Below are 20,540 nucleotides of genomic sequence, written 5' to 3' on the forward strand. Positions count from 1 at the left end.
GTGCGAGATGTTATCACCCGCAGAATGAGACTGACAGAAAATGAGAGCAGCAGAGTCTCCCTCAGGAGCGTTTCAAGCACATCCAAGTACTAATTATAGAGTCATAACCTGCGGAAGAAGGGAGAGGAGTCTGGAAAAAAAAATGTGCATTTTTAGATCATTTTAATAAACTAGAGAGGAGACGACCGGCCACGGAAGGCGAGAGTCCTGGGGGAGGCCTGGGGTGGAGCCCCCACGGTGAAGCCAGCATCCTGGGCTTATGTCGCACACGGGGCTGCTCCATTTAACCATCACCCTGCCCACACGTGGATGGTTGAGATTTGAGAGGCCTTCTGAAACAGCCATCGGTGATCACTTTGGAGAACAGTCCAGGGAGCTCTGCGAGGCGACCAGGCTCTGTGTGGTCCTTTCTGCGTGAATGATACGTCCCGCCCTTTGATTGGACTGAGGGTTCACGCCCGGCTCAGAAGTGTGGTGTGGTCAGGAAGGAGGCCACGTGCCCCAGGGGGACTGACCAGCCCCGTCAGATCTGCCCCGGGGAAGTCCTCCCTTCCCTCCCAGGCTGGCCCCAAGCACAGCCCGGTCTCCAGGCAGGGACCCTGGCAGCGGGAGGGGCGTCTGGAGACCTCGCAGCCTTGCAGCCTTACAGGCCAGCCGGGCAAAGTCACCAGAAGGGCCAGCGGGCCACATGCTGGTCACTTGGTCAGCAGATGTGACGCCTGCCGGGCCCCACAGCACGACGCTGTGGGGTGTGCTGCCCCTTCCGGTCCACAGGTGAGGACCGAGGTCCTGGGCGGCGCAGCAGCTCGCGGTGTAAGCCGGTTAGTCCGCCTGCCGAGAACGAGAGCCCAGCTAACCGGCAGCGCCACCCGCCACTCCTCGCAGGGCCCGCTGAGGGCCGCCCCAGCACCCGTCTGTGCAGGGAAGCTCGCGGGGTGTTCGCATGGGTCCACACACGCAGCTGGGTCCCTGTGGGGGGTTGTACTTAAAATGAGCTAAAATCCACAGTTGTGGGCATCAGGTTGATGGACCCAGGTCACTGAGTTAAACCAGGGACCTGTGGATGACCTGTAGACTCAGCTCAGTGCAGCGCAGACCAGCCGCCCCTGGGCCTCACTGGGGGGGCTTGCGGGGGTGCGGGCAGGAGCAGTGAAGGAGCTGACTGAGGCCGTGTCAGACGCGGATTCCAGGCTCGTCCCCCACTGAGGGCCCTGTCCCCTTTCTCAATGGCCCCGTGCTGGCTGGCAGGACTCAGAAGCACCTTCCTTTTCCTTGCGGCCCCGGCGCCCAGGGCGTCTGACTGGAGGAAACTCACAGGGACGTCGGGAACCTGGTGGGGCGTCTCAGGATGCTCATGGCACCGGAGGCTCCCGCCTGTGCTGAGCTGGAACCAAGCCTGGTCCAGGGCAGCCCCTTTGGGCCAAGGTGGTAGCCAGGCTGAGGTCAGGGGGTCAGGAAGCCCCACACCCCTGGAGCTCGCCTTCCTCCTGAAATCCACGCTTCCCCCAGCGAGCCTTGTCCCCGATGGGACGCTCATCCTACAGCAAAAAGGCCCAGGGAAAAGTCCCACTCAAGTTGGTTCCATCTTCACAAATTCTCTCTTCATTGAGGTCAAGGTTATTTCTAAACCTCGTTTCCAGCCCCGGGTGCTACTGTGCAGTTTGGAGCCTGGAGAGCAGAGCCTGGAGTATGAGGTTTTTCTCCAAGAGACTGATTTTATGATTAATTCAAACATCTTGGGCTAGTGAATTTCTTTGAAGATGCCTACATTTGATGTCACTGGCACAGACTTAGAAATCCACAGGACAGAGCGTAGAGCCACCCGGGAGCTCTGCCAGCACTCACAGCAGATCATATCAGGAATCCGTTTTGCCAGAAATACTCTCGTCTTTACTCCCTGCCTGGAGCTGAGTAAGAAAAATGCCGGGGCCTCAGCAGGCAAGTTCTTCCCGAGTCAACGCAGTACCAGTGTCCCCTCTCACGGTGCGTCCTTTCCACAGAGTGGCGAGGCTGGCGGGCTCCTACCCATCCTTCAAATTGAGTCCAGATGCTGCCTCTTCCAAGAAGGCAATCGTTCCCGCCCTGTCTGGCGCCTGCCCTGTGGACACCTCGGCATCCAGCCCAAGCCTCACAGACCGCATGGGGCTGGCACTGTTCCACCACCTGGCCAGGTGAGCACTGTTACCCTAATATTTTCATTTTGTACCTGAGACACTGAAGCCATCGGGAAGAGAACTTCCTCAAGGCCACACAACTTGGAGTTCAAAGGTGGCGCACAGACCTGCTCCGTGGGCCCCCTGGGCGCCCGCTTAGCTACACCAGCGGGTTTCCACCTTTTCTAAAGCTGTGGAATTGTTTCTTCAGACAAGGTTGAAAATGGAGATCCAGGGTGTAAGTCCAGGAGGCCCTCTGGTGGGCTGGGGTGGGTGAGGCCAGCCTGCATGCTCTTCCTTTGTGGCTCCTTGTAGAAACCGCTGGCTTGGAACCCTGCACCAAGCTCACGGGGATGGGGGGGAAGGCGGCTCTGGGCTCAGCACCTCCCGCTGACACTGGTCGACGGGGTTGATGGCGCCCGGTGCCCTCCCTGACGCCCTGCTGCCAGTGTGGCTCCCCGCTCCCGACTGGTCAGGGGCGTGGTCTGCAGCCTTCTTTCCGCCTTGAAGTCTCTCTCTCTCTCCAGAAGCAGGTGATCACCTTGCTGTTGTCGTCCACAATTGTGCACATAAAACTGAATATTTAAGGCCGTAAGCAGGGAACCTGGGTTTTATAAAATGACTTTATTTAGGAAAGCACTGGGGTGTGAGGGTGCCGTCAACCTCGGGTCCGTTTCGTGCAGCTTTCTACTCTGTGCCTCAGTTTCCACTCCTGTCACCTAGGGATGAGTGGAGTCCACCCCCCGGGGCTGCTCTGAGCACAGAATGAGGGGCTGCAGCTAGATATTTCACAGCAGAGTCTGGCGCACAGTAGGCATTTTTATTAGGAGAGACCCCATATCTCAGTTTCTGCTCTTCCGACATGCCTGCTGGGCGTCCCCTCTGGGTTTGCGGTGTCCTTGTGCTGGGTCCCGGCCAGCAAAGCCAGTGGCCAGAGGGAAGGGATTTGGGTGCCAGGGTCTCACCCAGGTGGTTCAGTGCGGGCAGGGATGTTGTGCTCGTGCCCCGGCCCACACCCTGTCTTGTGGCCACGCCCTCCCTGAGGGGTCAGGAAGGCCAGCCTCCCGTGCGCTGGAAGAGAGGCAGAGGTGGTGGGTGTCAGCGAGCACCTAGGAGACACGAGCTGTTGCTGCTCAGGAAGCATCACTCCGACCAAGCGTTCACTCCGAGGACGATGGGGACCTTGCGATGACACATGGTACACAAGGTGGTGTGGTGAATAGCGACCTTGTGTTAAAATCAGAAGGAAAAGAAAGATTCCTTTTTATTTCTTTCATCCTAACTTTTGACCTTCAGCTGTGTCCTGGGAGCAGCAACGGCACAAAAGCTCAAGATAGAGCAAGCCCAGTGCAGAGAAGTGACGTGACTTCACAGAACGCAGGGCTAGGGCCGCGTTCGGTGGCTGAAGTGGAAACCCCGACGACCGCGCACTTCGTCTGTTGATGGAAGCTGCTTCCCACTCTTCTGCACCAGATGGAAACACAGAGGCCCCATTATGAACTGGCACTCGCGCTGTCTCCTGGCAGTGGCTTCTGTGCTGACATTTGAATTTACGCTGGTGGCAACAAGATTGAGAAATAGCTCGTAGTTCATCCTTCTATTTACAAAAGAGCCCGTCCCAGGAGTGCGAGTTTCACTCGTCAGAAAATGCGATGCCAAGATTGTGGAAGACCAGGCGTGTTTGGTTATAATCTCATCAGTCAAGGCAATCAGCCCCTCATGTCACTCTGGTCCCGGTAATTTATCACAAAAACCTAATTAGTTTTCTTCCATAAATCAAGTTCATGCCTTTGGCAAAATCGCAGTGTTTTCCAGAGCTCAGGTGGAGTTTGGGGAATGAGAAGAAAGGCTTTCCTGGGGGAGTGAAAGTTGGTGAGAAGTGTGGGGACCACAGGTAGAATGAGGGTTAGGACGGGCCCCGAGGGGCCCACAGGGAAGTCACCCGTGGAGACTCCTCAGGGAGCTTTTCTCCTGGGCAGCAGGAAGACGCCAGCCAGACGCCAGCAGAGGCCGTTTCATGTTTTCTCCATGCGGGCAGACTGCTACCTGTGGTAATACAAACGGTGGTGCATGTCGCCCCTTCTCCTTCCCTTGACCACCCTATCTGGACAGCTGCCAAGCCAGTAACCCGCAAGACTTGTTAGTAATAGACAGACGTTGAATGGATGGAGAGAAGGATGGATGGATGAACAGATGGATGGATGGATGGATGGATGGATGGATGAATGGATGGATAGATGAGTGAATGGATGGCTGGATGGACAGGTGACCAGGTGGACAGGTGGTTGGATGGGTGGGTAGCTGGATGGTTGAGTGGATGGACGGGCAGATGGACACGAGTGGACAGCTATAACCTAGTGCTCTGGGTCAAGAGAGGCAGTAAGCACGGGATTAAGAGCAAGCCCCGTGGAGCACGCTGCCTGTGTCTTACTCCCAGCGCCCAGGACACCCACCAGGACCCTGGAGGACCCCTTGACCGTCCAGTCTCCTCTACTGCAAGATGTGATTAACGTCAGGCCGTTGTGAGGATTGAGTGAGTTAATACGTGAGAGCGCTTGGAAACACAGCAGTCTGCTGTGCGTTCGCGATTATCGTGATTATCATATCAACTGAGTGACAGAGCCCCCCCCCCCCGCCCCCCTGGCTCCTTGGCTTCTCCACGCCGCCGAGCTGGAGGAGGGTGGTGCAGGCTGCTCTCAGGGCACAAGTCCCACGGGCTCTGGCTGGAGGGTTGGGAAGCTGGGGGTGGAGCCCAGAGTCTCCATGCTTTCATGGTGTTCCCCACTTTGACCCTGGCACCGGACGGCTGACGGCAGGCCCGTGGAGACAGCACCGTGCTCTCTGGCGGAGTGTGATGGGTCTAAGAAATCCTCCAGCTGCCCTGCACACGGGGGTGACTGGCTCCTACGCTGTGTCCTGAGGGTTGGGGTCTGCACGGCGGGGGTCCTGCCTCGACTACCCGCCCACCGCTCGCAGGTGCCGCTGAGCGCCCCCTGTGTGCCGGTGCTGGTCTGCTCTGTCACCTCCACCCTCACCCCAGCCCGCGTCGGATCTTTTCCAAAAAACCCTCTCCTCCCTGCTCTGCCCCGTGTCCTCTTGACCTCCATTCGCCAAGGGCTTAGGTTGGCGTCTGGCTGCCGTGGGTCTGGGACCTCTCCTCCCAGGACCAGCAGGCAATCGCAACCGGGTCTCAGCCCTCTCCCCACCTGAGTCTCCATCTCTTCCCTTCCCTTTCCAGTCCCTTAAGTGCAGATCTGGGCGAACTTTCCTAAGGAGGGTGTAGGGTGTGAGGTGGGACAGATAAGGCCCCGGGAGGGGCACGCGGATGTCCCCCGAGGCTCCAGGGGAGATGGTCAGGTCAGGGGGTGCAGTCTCCCACGGCTTCCTTTGTGTGGGGCGGGGTCGGAGTGCGCTGGGGTAGAACAGAGACCGGAACGGGGTGTTTGGACCTCTCAGGGTCTCCTCGGGGACCCCCGGTGCGAGGACGGCCCTGCCTGCACCGGGAGCGGAGGGCCGGGCAGTCTCCGATGTAAAGAGCTTCATTTCCTGAGCTGAGCCCTGCTGTGATTTCTGTTCCCAAAGCAGCTGGTCGTGGAGAGGGGCTGCGGGAGTGACGGTGACATGTTCCTGCCGGCTCAGAAACAGGGGAGATAAATTGCACGTTAAAGTGAAGATAATCCATAAAATTGCGACGCATGGGTCGGCAGAGCCACACACGCGACAAGGGGGACGCGGCTTCTCCCCCGTCTCTGTGGCCTGCAGCCCCACACCGTGCCTGTGCTGTGTGTGCCCGGAGCAGCACCGGTCACACGCTCCCCGTCCCCGGGGTCCCCAGAGGCCCAGCTTCTCCTGGGCCGTCTCGCTGCATCCCGTGTGTCAGGTCCCCTGGGGCAGGGCCAGGCTGGGGAGGCGGGGGTGCCCACTACACGTCCGGAGGGCGTCTCAGAATGCACGTGCCTGCCTGCGCTGTGAGCGTCTCTGTTCTGAACAAACTACCCAGCTGCCCTGGCGGGAGCCCAGTCTCTACTTCCATTTGGAAATCACTGTGGATCAAACTTCCGCGGTCGGATGGGCCGGCCAGGCTCCGCGAGCACCAGTCCCAGCCCCTGCCACCCCGAGCCAGGAGCAGAGATCCCACCCTCCCCTGCCTGCCCCATCCCCACCCCCCTGTCCTGATCTTTCCGACTCAAACACCAGTGTGCTGACATTTTAATCCTCCCAGGAAAAGGCCCCCCAAATTCCTCTTGGCCCCGTTTCTCTGCCTCGCCTGTCAGCAAGCTCCTGAACGGGTCGTCCCTGTCTGATGTCCAGAAACCCCCCGCATGGTCCCGTGGATTCTCCTCTATGCCGCCTGACCCAAGGCTTTGTCTCCATCTTGAACTTGACCCTCGCGGCAGTCGAGTGGCAGACCACCCCTCCTCTGGGGTCCTCTCTCGGTTCCCTCCCACCCAGAGGGAGCTCTCTGTCCCTGGTGTGGAAGGGTCTTTGGACTGTGATGCTAACCAAGCAGACAGCGGACGACAGGATGTGTTTAAAGTGAGGGGTAAGAAGGCTTTGCTTGCTTAAAGAAGCACGGAAAGCCAGGCACGAACCTCACCTGATGGTGGGTACACAGGAGACCAGGGGACCAGAGAGACACAGCTCTGAGTGTCATTCCAATACCTGAGCACCGTCGAGGACTGTCCTGTAACACAGGCGAGGAGGAAGGCCCGGCTCAGGATCTGGGTCACAGGCCTCCGGCTCCCCTCTGCCCACGACACCCTTTGAGGCCCGCTTGAACGCCAGCTCACCCCGACGCCTCTGGTCAGGTAATCACTGCCTCCCAGCAGCGCCGCAACGCGCTGCCGGTACGTTTATTAAAGCGTTTATTTCACCCCACCTAGCATAGTAGTTAGTAATTAACCTGCCTGTCTCCTCTAATGATGGATCTCTCCAGGGAAAGGCCGTGTGTTGCTCATCACCGCACTCTGCACAGAGGGGCTGATGAGTGGATAATCTAGGGAGTCCCCAGGACGGCTCACACCTACCTGAGGCGGTTCTGAGCCCGTGTCATGTTGGTGCCTGGGAGTCTCTCTGGGACAGACTGGGCTGCCTGGGATCTGTCCATGCCTGTCTTTGGGTGACCATGGAGTGACACGGACACCCAGGTCTCCCCAGGACGTGCTGCATCCCACCCTGGGGTCTTGGGCCGGCCGACGCCCCCGGCTCTGCTGAGTCCCATCCCTGCGTGGGCAAAGGGCTCTCCTGCATTCCACTTTTCCAGTCTACACAGAAGTGTCAACCCACGCCAAATAATTTGAAGATTTCATCAATTAAAATAATGTAAGTTCGGTTAATGAAAATAGCAACGGTGGTAATAATAACAGTGAGACACTCGACTCAATCAGTACTCAATTAACTTGACTGATCCCTTGTGCTCAGAAACACAGAAGCTTTCTTACGGGAGACTTGGGGACAGCGGCCTTCCTGGTCTGAATTTCACCTTCCTGTCTCTGTGGCGCTTAAAGAATGAGGTGTGTGGCCCTACAAAACCAAGGCCAGCTCCAGGTGAGGCTGTGTCCTGCTTTGGAAGTACCATTTTCACCCTCAGTGATTCATGGAATTCGGACCTTTCAAGGTAGGCCTGGCTTTTCCAGCCTGTAGCATGAAGCCCCTTGTCCCTGGGGCCCGTGGTGCCCCGGCAGCCGACGGGGGAGGTGGGTCCTGGGCGCTGGGTGTTCGAATCAGTGTTTTCTTTTCTTTTTTTTTTTGAATTAAATTTAATTAATTTATTTAATTTAAGTATGGTCAGTTTACAATGCTGTGTTAATTTCTAGTGCACAGCATGGTGATTCAGCTATATATACGTATATATTCCTTTTCATTATAGGCCATTACAAGGTGTTGAATATCGTTCCCTGTGCTCTACAGTAGGACCTTGTTGTTTATCTATTTTATTTATAGTAGTTAGTATCTGGAAATCCCAAACTCCCAATTTATCCCTTCCCACTGCCTTTCCCTCTAGCAACCATAAGTTTGTTCTCTATGTCTATGAGTCTATCTGTTTTGTAAATAAGTTCATTTGTGTCATTTTTTTAAGATTCCACATTTAAGTGATATCACATGGTATTTTTCTTTCTCTTTCTGGCTTACTTCACTTACAATGATGATCTCCAGGTCCATCCATGTTGCTGCAAATGGCATTATTTTATTCTTTTTTATGGCTGAGTAGTATTCCATTGTGTAAATACACCACATCTTCTTTATCCAGTCATCTGTCAATAGACATTTGGTTGCTTCCCTGTCTTAGCTGTTGTAAATAGTGCTGCTATGAATATTGGGGTGCCTGTATCTTTTCAAATTAGAGTTCCCTCTGGATATATGCCCAGGAGTGGGATTGCTGGATCATATGGTAAGTCTATTTTTAGTTTTAAGGAATCTCCATACTATTTTCCATAGTAGCTACACCAATTTACATTCCCACCAATAAAGTAGGAGGGTTCCCTTTTCTCCACACCCTCTCCATCATTTATCGTTTTCCATATAAAACGTACCTATCACCCAAGCTCCACTGCTTCTTGTCTATTTCAAACCTGGAATCTTCCACCATTCCTGAGTTGAGCAGAGTCTGGCTCCCGTGCTGACAATTCCAGCGCGTGTGCCAGTCCCCTCTCCTGGGCGCAGGTGGAGGGGAGAGTGACAGCAACTTAGCACCCGTGCTGGGTGGGGCTTCCTTCTTGTCTGCGCCCAAGGCGCAGCGCAGCCTGTGCTTCCTCCTGGACTCCCCTCCACGGTCTGAAGAAGCCCCCGGACTGTCTGCGCTTTACAGGTGAGATGACTGGAGCACAGAAGTGCGGTCACTTAGGGCCGCCCCACGCAGCCCACCTTCCACGCCTGCCTTCCTAGGCTGACTGCAATGACCTGAAGCACTTTGTTAACACTTTTCCAAGGGAGAGAATCCCTTCTGAGCACGTACCTGAGTGTTGCTTTAAAGTTGTAAAAAAAATATTAATCATAAATAAAAATCTTGATGTCATTTTAAAAGAATTCAACATTTTGGAAAATGAACCTGAAAGTTCGCAAAGTTCGTGCCTGGTGTCATGCTGGCTCAAGGCTGCAGATGCACGGGGGCTTCTCTGTGACAGTGTTTTCTTAGCACAGCCTGTCCTGGGGCACTTGTGCCTGGAAATACAGAAAGGTGAGGTCCTTCACCTTCCTCGACAGGGGGGACCCCTGAGCCCGCCCACAGTCTGGGCTCTGCGGCCTCAGTGCCAGCCTCATGGGAGCTGGACAGAGTTGCAGTCTCAGGTGTCCCCGCCCACTGTGTCCAAGAGCCACAGGGCCCAGGCACACCGACACCTGCAAAGTAGCTCTCAGAGGTGCTGCCTGAGATTCTGGGGGCTTCCTAAGGCAAAGCTCTGTGGTTCAGATTCCCTCTGGGCTTCTGGGGGCAGGGAGGCCAGGCTGGGGGCTCTTTGCTGGCAGGGAGGCTTTCCTCTGATGGCTGTCCACGCCCACACACGTGCCCACGTCCGGCCCAGAGCCTGGCTGCTCTGTCTTCTCCTTTTGTGCATTAACGTTTGACATGGGTTCAAATTTCGTTTGCGTTTTTTTTTAGTCATTATCTAAAGGGGAGTGCAATTGTTTATTCAGCAATAAAACTTTTGGGGCAGCAGAATTGAAGCCAGGGGCTTGGCCCAAAGTGCCCGAGGTGGGCCAAGGTTCAGGGCGGGTGAGACGGTCAAGCACAGCCACTGGGTTACCGGAGGGGCCGGTGGTGCTAACCTACAGGCTGAGTCTTGGGGCCTGCGCCTCTGCATTTGGCAAAGCTCCACCAGACTGGATACGCGACCTGCTTCAGGGCTGTGAGGTTGACACAAGGTTTAGTGGGACTGACAGTCTGGCAGCCGATGGCTCGGGGCAGGAGGTGTGAAGTCCAGGTGGTCAGTGCAGCCAGAGGGGGCCTAGGCAGGGTTGCCCCACCCTGCCCAGCTGGGCGGAGGGAACCCCAGGGATCCAGCCTCACCTGCTGGAATACTCCTCAGGGATAGCTCTGTGTCCCTGGATCTGAGAGCTTCTGCCCCAGAGAAGGGTTGGGATGTTCCTTTTGTGTAACCCACAGTCTCTTCCCTTGTAGAACCAGACTCTCTAGGACAAGGGGTGGAGACCAGTTAGAAAGCCTCAGAGGCCCCTTGAAGGCAGCTACCAACTTCTTGGGCCTGAGCTGGCCACTGGCTCTCCTGTGGTGAAGACTCTGGGCTCGGATTCTGGGGTCCACCATCTTCCAGACTCCCCCAACAGCTCAACATATTCTTGTCCTACAGGAAGGCCAAGAGAATCAGTTGTGCCGAACAAACCAGCAGAATCTGAAGTATAGCTAGTCAAACCGAGAATTCAGAAGGAAGGAAATCAGATCTTCACCCCAATTCCTTTACGTCTTCAAGTGCGGTGTCGGGAGGGGCCCGATGTGGCCACAAAGCAGCCACGAGAAAGAGGGTCCATGAAAATGCAGTGTTTTCTCTCCGTCCAGTTAGCTTTGGTTCCGGGAAGGGATAGGCACGAGGTGCACTGGGCAAACCGCAACTCGCCACATCCCGTTTCTGACCTCGCGGTGCAGGTGGCCGGCCTGGGGAGGGGGAGGCGAGGGGGGAGGCGGGGCCGGAGCGAGAGTGCAGAGGGTGGGGCAGGAACAGGCTTCTGGCTTTGCCCCTTCGGGGTAGGACACCAGACAGGACACTGTCTTGTGGCCACACTTCTTTCTGGTCATGCCCCTCTTGACGTGGTCTTTAGACTCACACACCCCAAAGTGTCCCCGTGTAAGAGTGGACGTGGGTGCCCAGTTAAAGTCCCACTTTGTGAGCAGTCATCTTGAGATGCAGGGAACGGGGCAAAGATGGTCTTAAAAACCAAGGGAGGTGTCTTGTGTTTATCTCAAGACCTGAGCAGCGAGAGGTACGCGGAGGTGGAGGGGAGGGTCCTCATGCTCCTCCCCCCACCCCCACCCCGACCCCCGGCTTCCCCTTTTCCTATCCCTGCCCTCCAGCCTCTCCCAGAGCCCTGGACCTCGGGCCCTGTTGGCATCTTTGCTCAGAGGAAGCTCAGATCGCAAGCCCTTCTGGCCCTGGTTTCTGAGAACAGCAGAGATAATCCCCAAATGTCCTGTTTGGTGCGACTGTCTGGGGTCAGATCTCGTACCAGCAGCGTCTTTGCTGTTCCTTATTCCCCCGCAGCAGAGGAAAGGTTGACAGGTTGGTGCACGTGTAAGCATCTCAGAAGACCACTTAGAAACCCCAAGAAATTCATTTCCAGAGTGAAAACGCTTCTGCCTCATGTGAATCTGGCCACCCGGAGAAGCTGTCCTCTCTCCTGTTCAGCTGCACTTGGAGGGACTGTGGCGTCTGGAAATGTCTAAGACGAGGGTGAGGGGAAGGTGGGGGCAGGGGCGGGGGGGACGCAGTGTGTCGTCAGTTCTCAGGGGTCTGAGAGGTGACTACAGCCCAGGGAGAAAGGCCTCCCTCTCGGACTTGGCGCCACCGTATCTGCTGGGAGCAGATAAGATGCACTGACTGGTCTCGGTGAGAGCACCGGACAGGCTGCTGGGGGGCAGGCGAGGAACCAGCGTCCATGGCGCCGCTGGCTCCCTGCTCCTCCTCCTTCTGAAAGTGGAGGATGGAAAGCAGTCTCTGCCTTTGAGGTTTCCCCAGGCTTTTCGCTAAACAGCCCAGAGACCGGAAGGCTCTCCACACTGCCTGCGGAGGGCGGGTCCTCCAGGGGCCCAGAGCCGTCTTGGTGCCACGTACGTGTGTCAGGCTCTCCACGGAGCTCCCCCGTGGATTCCCGGGAGGGGTCGTCAGTGTTGGAATCCGTGTTGGGTTTTTAGCTTTTACTTCAGAAATACCTGATGCCTTCCCACCTGCTTTGTGATGTCTGCATTCCCTGAGCTTCTCCACTACTGTTGGAATTCCACCTGAAAAGCTGGAAGCTTTTATAGCAACCCTCTGGAACAGAGGGCTCTTTGTCCTGTGCGCAGAGGAAGTCTGGCGAGGTTGGTGGAGGCTGAGGAGCACCTGCAGTCGCGGCGGGGTGAGGGGGGGAAGCCTCTGCCCCGTGTGGGTGTGGGTGGGCGTCCCGTGGGCCCACAAGCCCAGGCTGCCTCCGTTTGTGGGCGTGAGCCTGATCCTGGTCCTTCTCAGCAGCCTGGAGCTGGTGAGGACACGTCCCTTGTCAACAGATGAAGGCACAGTTCTGCGAGAGAAGGGACAGGCCTGCGGTCTCTCTGCAGGCCGGGGACAGAGGGGCCCATCCCTGTACAACTTCTGGGCTGCGCTGCTGCTCCAGCCTCTGCTGGCCTCGCCAGCGCCCCAGGGTCCCCAGGGAGCAGGTCAGCATCTGGAGGCCGGGGTGTCTGTGACCGTGGGGAGGATGAGCCCCACACGGGGGCCTGGGCTTCTGCGAGTCTGCTCCCACTGAGCAAACATCCACTTCCGTCAGTTCTGCAGAGGACTCGGAGCCAGAGCCGATTAGGAAACATTGAAATAGATGACTTCAAACACCCCTTCCTTCCGGCTTCCAGATCCTGGATGTAATCTCTAGGCTTCCTTCCCGGAAAAGGAGCTGTTCTCACCACAGTGGGGTTCAGGAGCAGAGCAGTGAGTTCAGATCTAAAAGTGTGTAGGGGGAGGGGTTGTAAGAGAAACCAGATCTTTTCACATCTCCTTAAAGGGTTCATCCGCCAGGATCACTGGGGCTCCAGCCTGCTCCTGAGGTTATTCACGGAGAAGAGCAGGGAGGGCAGGAGAGGCTCTGAGGGTCAGGACGTTGGAGAAGGAGGCCAGGCTGGGGGAGGTGGGCGGGGGGGAGGTGGGGGAGAGCCGGCACCACGCCCTCTGCTCAGTCATCTCCCCCTGAGGCCTCCGGTGGGACATCACAGTTCTGCTTGAACATAGGGCCCAGAGGAATCACAAATCCTTCCTGAAACACAGGTAAGATCCCTGAATGGGTCCAGCTGGAGCGGTTTGAGACCAGCCTTGGTCCTTACGTAATTTACTCCTGAAATAACAAACGTCCCGCCTCCCCAGTACCCCAGCCAGGCATACACACAGGTGACCGCCTCTCCCCTGGGACTCAGAGTCAGCCTGCCCAGTGGAGGCGTGGGCTCTGTGTCAAAGCACTTCCAGAAAAGCCAGTCGGGGAGCAGACAGGCCCTGCCCCTCCCTGCTGGCCCGGCAGGACCCGCCCCGGGCCACAGCCTGGCTCCCCGCCCCAGAGTCTCTCAGCTGAAACTGGGGCCCAGACCTTAATACGAGGCCTCTTAAACATAGGGAGTTTGCAATCCAAGACTCATCTAAGGTGGAAAAGCAGGTGCTTGTGGCAGTTTGGACCCTCTGGAGCCTGGAGAAAAGCTGGAACCTTATCAGATCACGAAGGAAACCAAGGAAACTGCAGTTCTGATTGCCCGTTCTGCCCAGTCTCAGGCACGGGTACTGCACTGATGAGGCCCAGCCTCCAACCATGCCCACCAGCGAGGCTGGTTCTCCACATTCTCAACGGCAGGTCAGGAAACGCCCTGAGAGGCTAAGGCATCACCCCAAGGGAGTGTGACCTGGGCACAGTGGGTTCGTGTGCATTTCTAGTAAAACAGGTGCTAAGACAGACAGCGCAGGTCGTCAAAACGGCAGCTCCTTAAATGCCGTGAGACGCACAAACCGTTTACTCACTTGTATGGAGACCTGCACGTGCCTGAGAACTTGGGGTGAGGGGACTTCTAAGCCGGAGCGTAATAAGCTTGGAATCCCAAGGTGAGCATAAAATTAAGCCACTTGGCCATTTATACCATTAATTCTTTTCAAAAAGATTAAATCACGAGCTTTTTTTTGCTTCGGGGCCTTAGAAGGTGAGACCGCTTTTCAGAAGGGACCCTCCGCTCTCGTGGAGCCTGTCCGCGGACCTGCCCTTGCTCCTTACAGTGGCTCGAGAAGCGAGTTCTCTAGAAGTGGTGTCAGAATTAAGAATGTAGATCTTCTGCACCTTTAAAACGTTCCTGTGCATAGAAGGTGAGCACGGCCCGCGGCTGTGGGTCTAACCTCCTTTGGACGTCTGAGAGACTTCGGATGTTCCACCCGGAAAACACACACACACAAACCTGTAATTTCACATAAAATTCCAGGAGGTTCACAGATGCCGCTGAGACCGTCTGGGACACCACCTTCCCCTCACTCAGTGTGGGGACACTGTGTCTTGTCTGTAACAGCCATGCGTATGCCTTCCAGCACGGCGGAGGCCAGCGTCCACGCGGTTCCCTGGTCCCTGAACTCTGTAACCAGCCCAGCCTTGCTGGGTGTTTTCAAGTCGTCAGAGAGACGCAGGAAGTGAGCTTTTCCACTAAACCTGACTCGTGTCTCCAAGCAGGAAGGGCGCTCTGTGGGGCGGTGAGAGGTGTGGGTGCCAAACTCACGGCTTGCTCCCACGGGGCCCTGGGGCCCCCCTGCTCCCCACACACCCACGGTCCCCATCGGCCTGGATGCGTTGCTCCACACCTGTTCTGTGTGGGTGGCCAGCACTCTGAAATGGGGACAGATCAAATGGCCTTTGCTCCAGGACCAAGGGCACCACCTGCAGAGGGATGTAGACAGCCAGAGAGGCAGCCGCTCAGGGCCTGCCTCGCAGCAAGACCATGTCTGTACCTCGCACACTGGACGCACCCTCACTCCAGAGGGAACCTGGCAGGTCCAAGGGCTCTGGGCCTTCAGAGGGGCTGTGAGTCAGAAATCCCTGAGCACCCCGCGTCCCAGGGAAATCCTAGTTTTAGACCCAGGCTGGGGACTGCCAGACCTGGGACCCCAGAGCTGCTGTGGTTTGGGGAAGAAGTTCCCGGAAAGTCACAGGAGCAGGGCTGTGTGCTCGCCGGATGCAAAGCTGCCTGTTCTGCTTTGGTCCATGTGCCCAGAGCCCAGCACACGGCCTGCTCCAGACTCGATGGTCAGCGATTTGAATTAAACCACATCAGCATGTGTGGCAAATAATTACTGAGTACTTGCCTCCCGTGGGCTGTGAGTTCCGGTGACGGGCGGGCTCTGGGCACAGAGGAGCAGGCCGGGCAGGCTGGTCTCTGCTCCCGGGTCGGGGGCGGCGCCACCGGCACAGGTGCAGGCCATCCTACACCCCCGCGCGGAGCTTCTTCCGGGGCAGAGTCACGCCCTCTCTTGCACACCCTATGCCCCTTTCCTCCCAGTGCACACGCTCGTGCACACGCACACGTGCGCACACATGCACAGGCGCACGCACCGCCGCCAAGCCTGAGTGTAGGGACTGGGCAAGTGTGACTGCGTCTCCCGCCCTCTCCCTGTCCTTTGTTTCTTCCTTCCTTCCTCTTCTATTTCCCTCTGTCCTCGCTTCCTTCCTGCCTTTCCTTTTTTCTTTCTTCTCTGCTCCCCCTTGCTTTCCCCACAACACGGACACCAGTCAACACAATGACACTCAACACAAAAAGAAGTGCTTAAAAGTGAGAATTGGTTGTCTCTTTCCTGAAACACTGTTCATTCCAAAAGAGTCTTTTTACATTGTTTGGGTACAACATTTAGACCACCCAACTGGTAAACAGACATAAACTGACACTGCTCTAAATACATTATTTATATCGTTTAAAAATTTACAAGAAGTCCATCAATAATGCATCCGAGTGGAGAAACGTAAATTCGCTTTCAGCCGAGCCCCCAAAACCAGATTGGACTCACCTTTCTCACCCCTCTGTCCTCTGCAATCAGCACACTCCAGAACCCGTCCGGAGAAATGAGGGCAGGTCAACCACAGGGTGGAACAGACACACGCCCACCCGAGGGCCCTCAGGGTTTCCCAAGGCTTCCATGTGCATCACGGCACGGGGTAGCAAACCGCAAACTGTACGCATCAGAATTTTAGGTGTCGAGGGGTTGACGTTCGCGAAGCAATCTCAGAAATGTTAAGGGCTTTTGTGGGGGTGGATGTGTGATCTCAGGCTTCCCGGAGCTGGACTCGAGGAGGACGTCCAGGAAAAGGAACATACACAGAGAGCTTTTTTCCTTTCTTTCCATATAGTAGTTTGCAAGGCTCATCTTAAAATTATTCTTCACTAAAGAAAAAGGCCCCAGAGCACGGGGCTTGTAAAATCCAATCATTAAAATGTTCAAGGAGTCCCTTGATAAAATACCAGGTTAAAACAGCTCAGTCATTTTTTCAACTCCACTAGACTGGGCCGATGGTAAAAGCGGCCCCGGGCGCACGAGGCCAAACCCAGCCAGCGGGATGACCTTCCCTGGAAGCCAGCCTGTCCAGGAAGACGCGGGAGAGGGACGGCAGACGAGGTGCGGCCAGGTGGAGACAGGTGCGGGGCTCGCATCTCCGGGCACCACTCTGACACCCCGCCTCCGTCCGCGCCGCAGGTGGAGCTGTGAGTGTTGGGATGTGCAGGCCAAGGGCCCGGAGGAGTACGGGGGCTGTAAGTCCTGGCCCTCCTGGTTCGTGTCGCTCAGGGGATTCCCGGCTTGGGTTCCATGGCGCAGCAGCAGACTTCCTAGCAAATCCAGACTTTTAATGGTTGAATTCCTTGTGGAAAAGACAGGGTACATATTTTCTCTCAAAGTGGAGGTTTTCCTCTTAGCTGGGACTGAACAACTCTGCTTCCCCAAAGCTGAGGGGCTGTGTCCTCCTGCAGGGCCTGACCTCGTGAGACCTGGGCCGCGAGCGACCGGGTGACCTGTCCTAGGTCCCGCGGGCATGTGCGGGCGAGGCTGGGGTTAGGACGCGCTCTCTCGGTGATTAAGGCCGAATTCTTTCGATGCCAGTTGATGACTATCCTTTGAAACAGTCACTTCTTGAAAGAGGAGGGAGTGCTAACGTGCATGTTCAGTGGCGAAGCTAGAGCGTTGGCCTGGACTCTCACTATCTTCAAGATTTAAACATAAAAGTGATTTTTAGAAATATACATTACAGGGAGGAGGGTGTAGCTCAGTGGTAGAGCGCATGCTTAGCATGCACAAGGCCCTGGGTTCAATCCCCAGCACCTCCACTAAAACACTAAATAAATACACTTAATCACCTCCCCCCAACAAACTAAATAAATAATTTTAAAAATTGTATATTCACTTGTATACTACGTAAGATTTTACTGGACGTTACTATGTAAGATTTGAATATGTACACTTATGTTACAGCCATGTTTGAAGGGAAATAAGGACCCCAAAGATTCCAGCCCCCACCCCTCTTATCTGAGATGTCACCGCACAGTCCTGGGTTTCTTTGCAGATGGTGGACAGGCGGGGAGGGCGGAAGACTTCTGTCACTGATACTTGAGAAGGAGATAACAGGAGCCTCAGCAAACCCCCTGATAAGGCGCGGAGGCGCCGTGGAATGCCCGGAATGCGCTCAGGCAGCGGCTCCGCGGTGGGAGCAGCCTGGGCCGGGGGCGGCCGTTCGTGCGGCCTTCTGTGGCCAAGTCATTTCTGGCCCTCGGCCTCTTTCACCTCTGAAATGAGAAGCCTGGGCAGCCGTCGCTCCGTCCCAAAGCCTCTGCCCTCCGGGATCTGAGAGAGCAGGTTTCCAGTCCCGGACCCCGGCTGCCACGTGCGCTCGGGAGGAGCTGGCACCCTTGCGGCTGCAGCTTTGTCCGTGAGACACGTCTGCGTGGGTCGTGGAGAGCACAGCAGCCACACCCACACTGCAGCTCTCGCGCCTGTCTGCGCAGCTTCTGTCCACAGCTCATCTCAGGAGTGTCTGCTGTGGCCGCGCTTACCTCAAAGCCTGTTTCAGGCAGAGGCAGCACTTTCCTCCAGTTCTTCCTCCTCGCAGAGCTGGCCTGTGCCGCGCAGGGGGTCCGGGAGGACCGGGGCCGGCTGACTCCTGGAGACTCACCCAGGTGCGGTGGGCAGTGGGGCCTTGGGAGGAGGCAGGGCCGGGTGCGGTAGCCACACTCAGCACCGCAGCCAGGCCTGCGCGGCACGTGGGCCCCGGTCGTCCGGCCACCCACCCCTAACCAGTGATGCTCCCGTGGAGGCCCTTTGCTTTGGAAAACCTCTTCGGTACTGTACTTCTCTATATAACAGTAAGAACAACTCTCGTGTTAACGATATAAACCATGCATGTAAATCCCACCAAAACCGTCCACGCTGGTAAATATGGCAGAAGAGGAGGGTTCCTATCTAAAACTGGGGCTGCCTCGTGCCCTGACGACCCCCACCGACCAGAGGGCGTGTCCCGTGGGGAGGGAAGGGCGGGGCTGACGGATGGGGCAGCCTCCCTCAGGGATTATTTTCTGTGTAAAGGCGGAGACAGACTCCCGGGGGCTTGTGCCTCTGTCAGGAGGTGACATTCTCGGCTGTTTACTCAACAAGCACTTATTAAAGGCACATCGTATTCTAGGCGCAGGTCTAGTTCTGGATGGACAAACATAGACACTACCTGGCCCTTGTTCTGGGGAGATTTCTAGCCCAACAGGGAGACCAGCACGCAGACCCTCACTGATGAAGGGTGTGGTGAGTTCTGCCAGAGGTGGGGGGCCTGGAACGTTCCAGAGCCCAGGAGAGGGGCTCTTCAGGCAGCCTCCCGGAAGTGAAGCAGGTGTTTTGTTTGTTTGTTTGTTTGTTTTCTGTTTTTTTACTCTCCAAAACAGTTTATTAGTATGATTAAAGACATTTTCTTGACTAATGATAGAAAGAATTTCTAAACATGACACAGTATCAGTGGCTACACCTCATAACCAGTGTTTGCAGCTGGATGGAGTTGCATTGCCAGTCTTCGTTTTATTAAAAACAATCCACATTTACTGGTTCCCTGTGAAGTCATGACCGTCGCTTTGACTGGGAGTGAGTTCCCACTGCAATTAAGTATGAAAAGTACATTCTCCATAATTGGAGTGTGACCCGTGTTACTCAGCAGAGTTGATAAAAGTCCTCAGAGAGCTGGGTTTTTGTTTTTTAACAACATTCCTTGTACGCACTACAAAGAGATGATTAGTATTTTGGCTTTTTGAAGCCCTAGATGACGTTTAGAACCGAAGTCCCAAAGGCCCCTCCTTCACGCGACTGAGAACCAGACCCTCTTCCAGTGTGCGCGTGCTCGGGGCAGGGGGAGGTGGCTGAAGGGGTCTCTGACCTGTGCAGACAGGAGAGAGCGAAGGAGCCAGCCGGGAGGAGACGGGGAGGGATGAGGGCACGGAGCGTGCATGGCCCAGCGTGAGCCTCTGAGGGCTCCCTGCGCGGAGGAGGAGGAGGGACGGTTTCCAGCCCTTAAACCATGGGCTTTGTTTTGGGGCCGGATAGGATCGCAGAGGTGGCGGGAGGACAGGTTAGAGGGGGGCGGACTGGAGAGGGACCACGCAGACCCGGGAGGCTGGATACTCAGGAGGGAGCGGGCTTGGGGGAGAAACACATCGGGGCTGCCACCAGGGGACCGGTGACAGTGCAGACATGAGGACGTGGGCTGACCTGCGCCAGGGGTGGCCTCTGCCTGAGCAGGCAGTGAAGAGGTCAGCGTGCCTTTGGGTCTTCCTGCTCTGTGGCCAGGCCTGGCCCCCGGGCTGCCTCCTGCTGGTGCTGCGCAGATGCAGAGGTGGCACAAAGCGGCAGGCGGCCCGGCGACAGCCCTGGGGGCTGACAGGAGGTTCCTGCAGACCCCCCGAGGCAGGCAGAGAAGAAGGGTCTGCACTGCTGGGTGCTCGTTGACCTCGGTTTCTGCAGCGCGGCGCTACCACCCAGTGCCCCCCTGGCCTGGTGGAGCCTGCACCCCGTCCCGTTGAGTGTGGATGACGGGCACGCTGGGCAGGAAGCAGGCTGCCCGCTCCCTTCCTGCTCCCTGGGCAGAATTCATGAAACAGCACTTCACACAATAAGCCCGATGACACGAGCGCTGGCCTGGTGGCAGCAGGGCCAAGTGCTAAGGACCAGGGGGCTGGCAGGGTCAGGGCGGGAGCCACAGGCTGGGGTCAAGGGCCGAGCAGCAGGAGGACCCATGGGAGCTGGGCATCCGCTGGTGGTATCAGGGGCACAGATGGCTCCACGAGCAGGTTTGGGGGACGGAGGACATGAGGAAGCATCTCCCTTCCACCAGGAACCAGCTGACTGGGGCTGTCCCTCCTCAGGGTCCCCAGAAGCTCCTAGTCTGTCCGCCGCCCAGGCAGCGGGGTGGTACCAACTCCTGACTCACAGGGCCGGGTTACGAGCCCCAGCCTGTCCTTCTCTCGCCGCATAGCCCAGGCCTTGTTACCTAGCTCTCCAAAGCCTCAGTTTACCCATCGGCATGGTGGCCTTTTGTAGCAATAGGGCCACTGTGAGGAGTCCATGGTTGCGCCAGGCAGAGGGCCCTGGGCCGCTGCGGATGCAGAGACCTGCAGGGCACTGATTCCTGGGGTCAGGGGCTCCCGCAGGCCCCATCGAGGTC

General features: G+C 56.7%; 1 long non-coding RNA gene across 3 annotated transcripts; it reads left to right on the top strand.

Annotated features, from left to right (window-relative positions):
* The first annotated feature begins 2,202 nt into the window (after positions 1–2,202).
* Positions 2,203–15,894, top strand: LOC123619993 (uncharacterized). 3 transcript variants are annotated; one of them, XR_012508450.1, is made up of 6 exons: positions 2,203–7,475; positions 7,575–12,177; positions 12,329–12,513; positions 12,624–13,930; positions 14,023–14,185; positions 14,299–15,894. It is a non-coding gene; the product is annotated as an uncharacterized LOC123619993 (long non-coding RNA). The 3 variants fall into 3 exon arrangements; XR_012508449.1 differs by having other exon boundaries at positions 7,575–9,330; positions 10,457–12,177; positions 12,624–14,185; XR_012508448.1 differs by having other exon boundaries at positions 12,624–14,185.
* Positions 15,895–20,540: the final 4,646 nt, after the last annotated feature.

This window comes from Camelus bactrianus, chromosome 8 (assembly GCF_048773025.1).
Source record: "Camelus bactrianus isolate YW-2024 breed Bactrian camel chromosome 8, ASM4877302v1, whole genome shotgun sequence".
Taxonomy (NCBI): Eukaryota; Metazoa; Chordata; class Mammalia; order Artiodactyla; family Camelidae; genus Camelus; species Camelus bactrianus.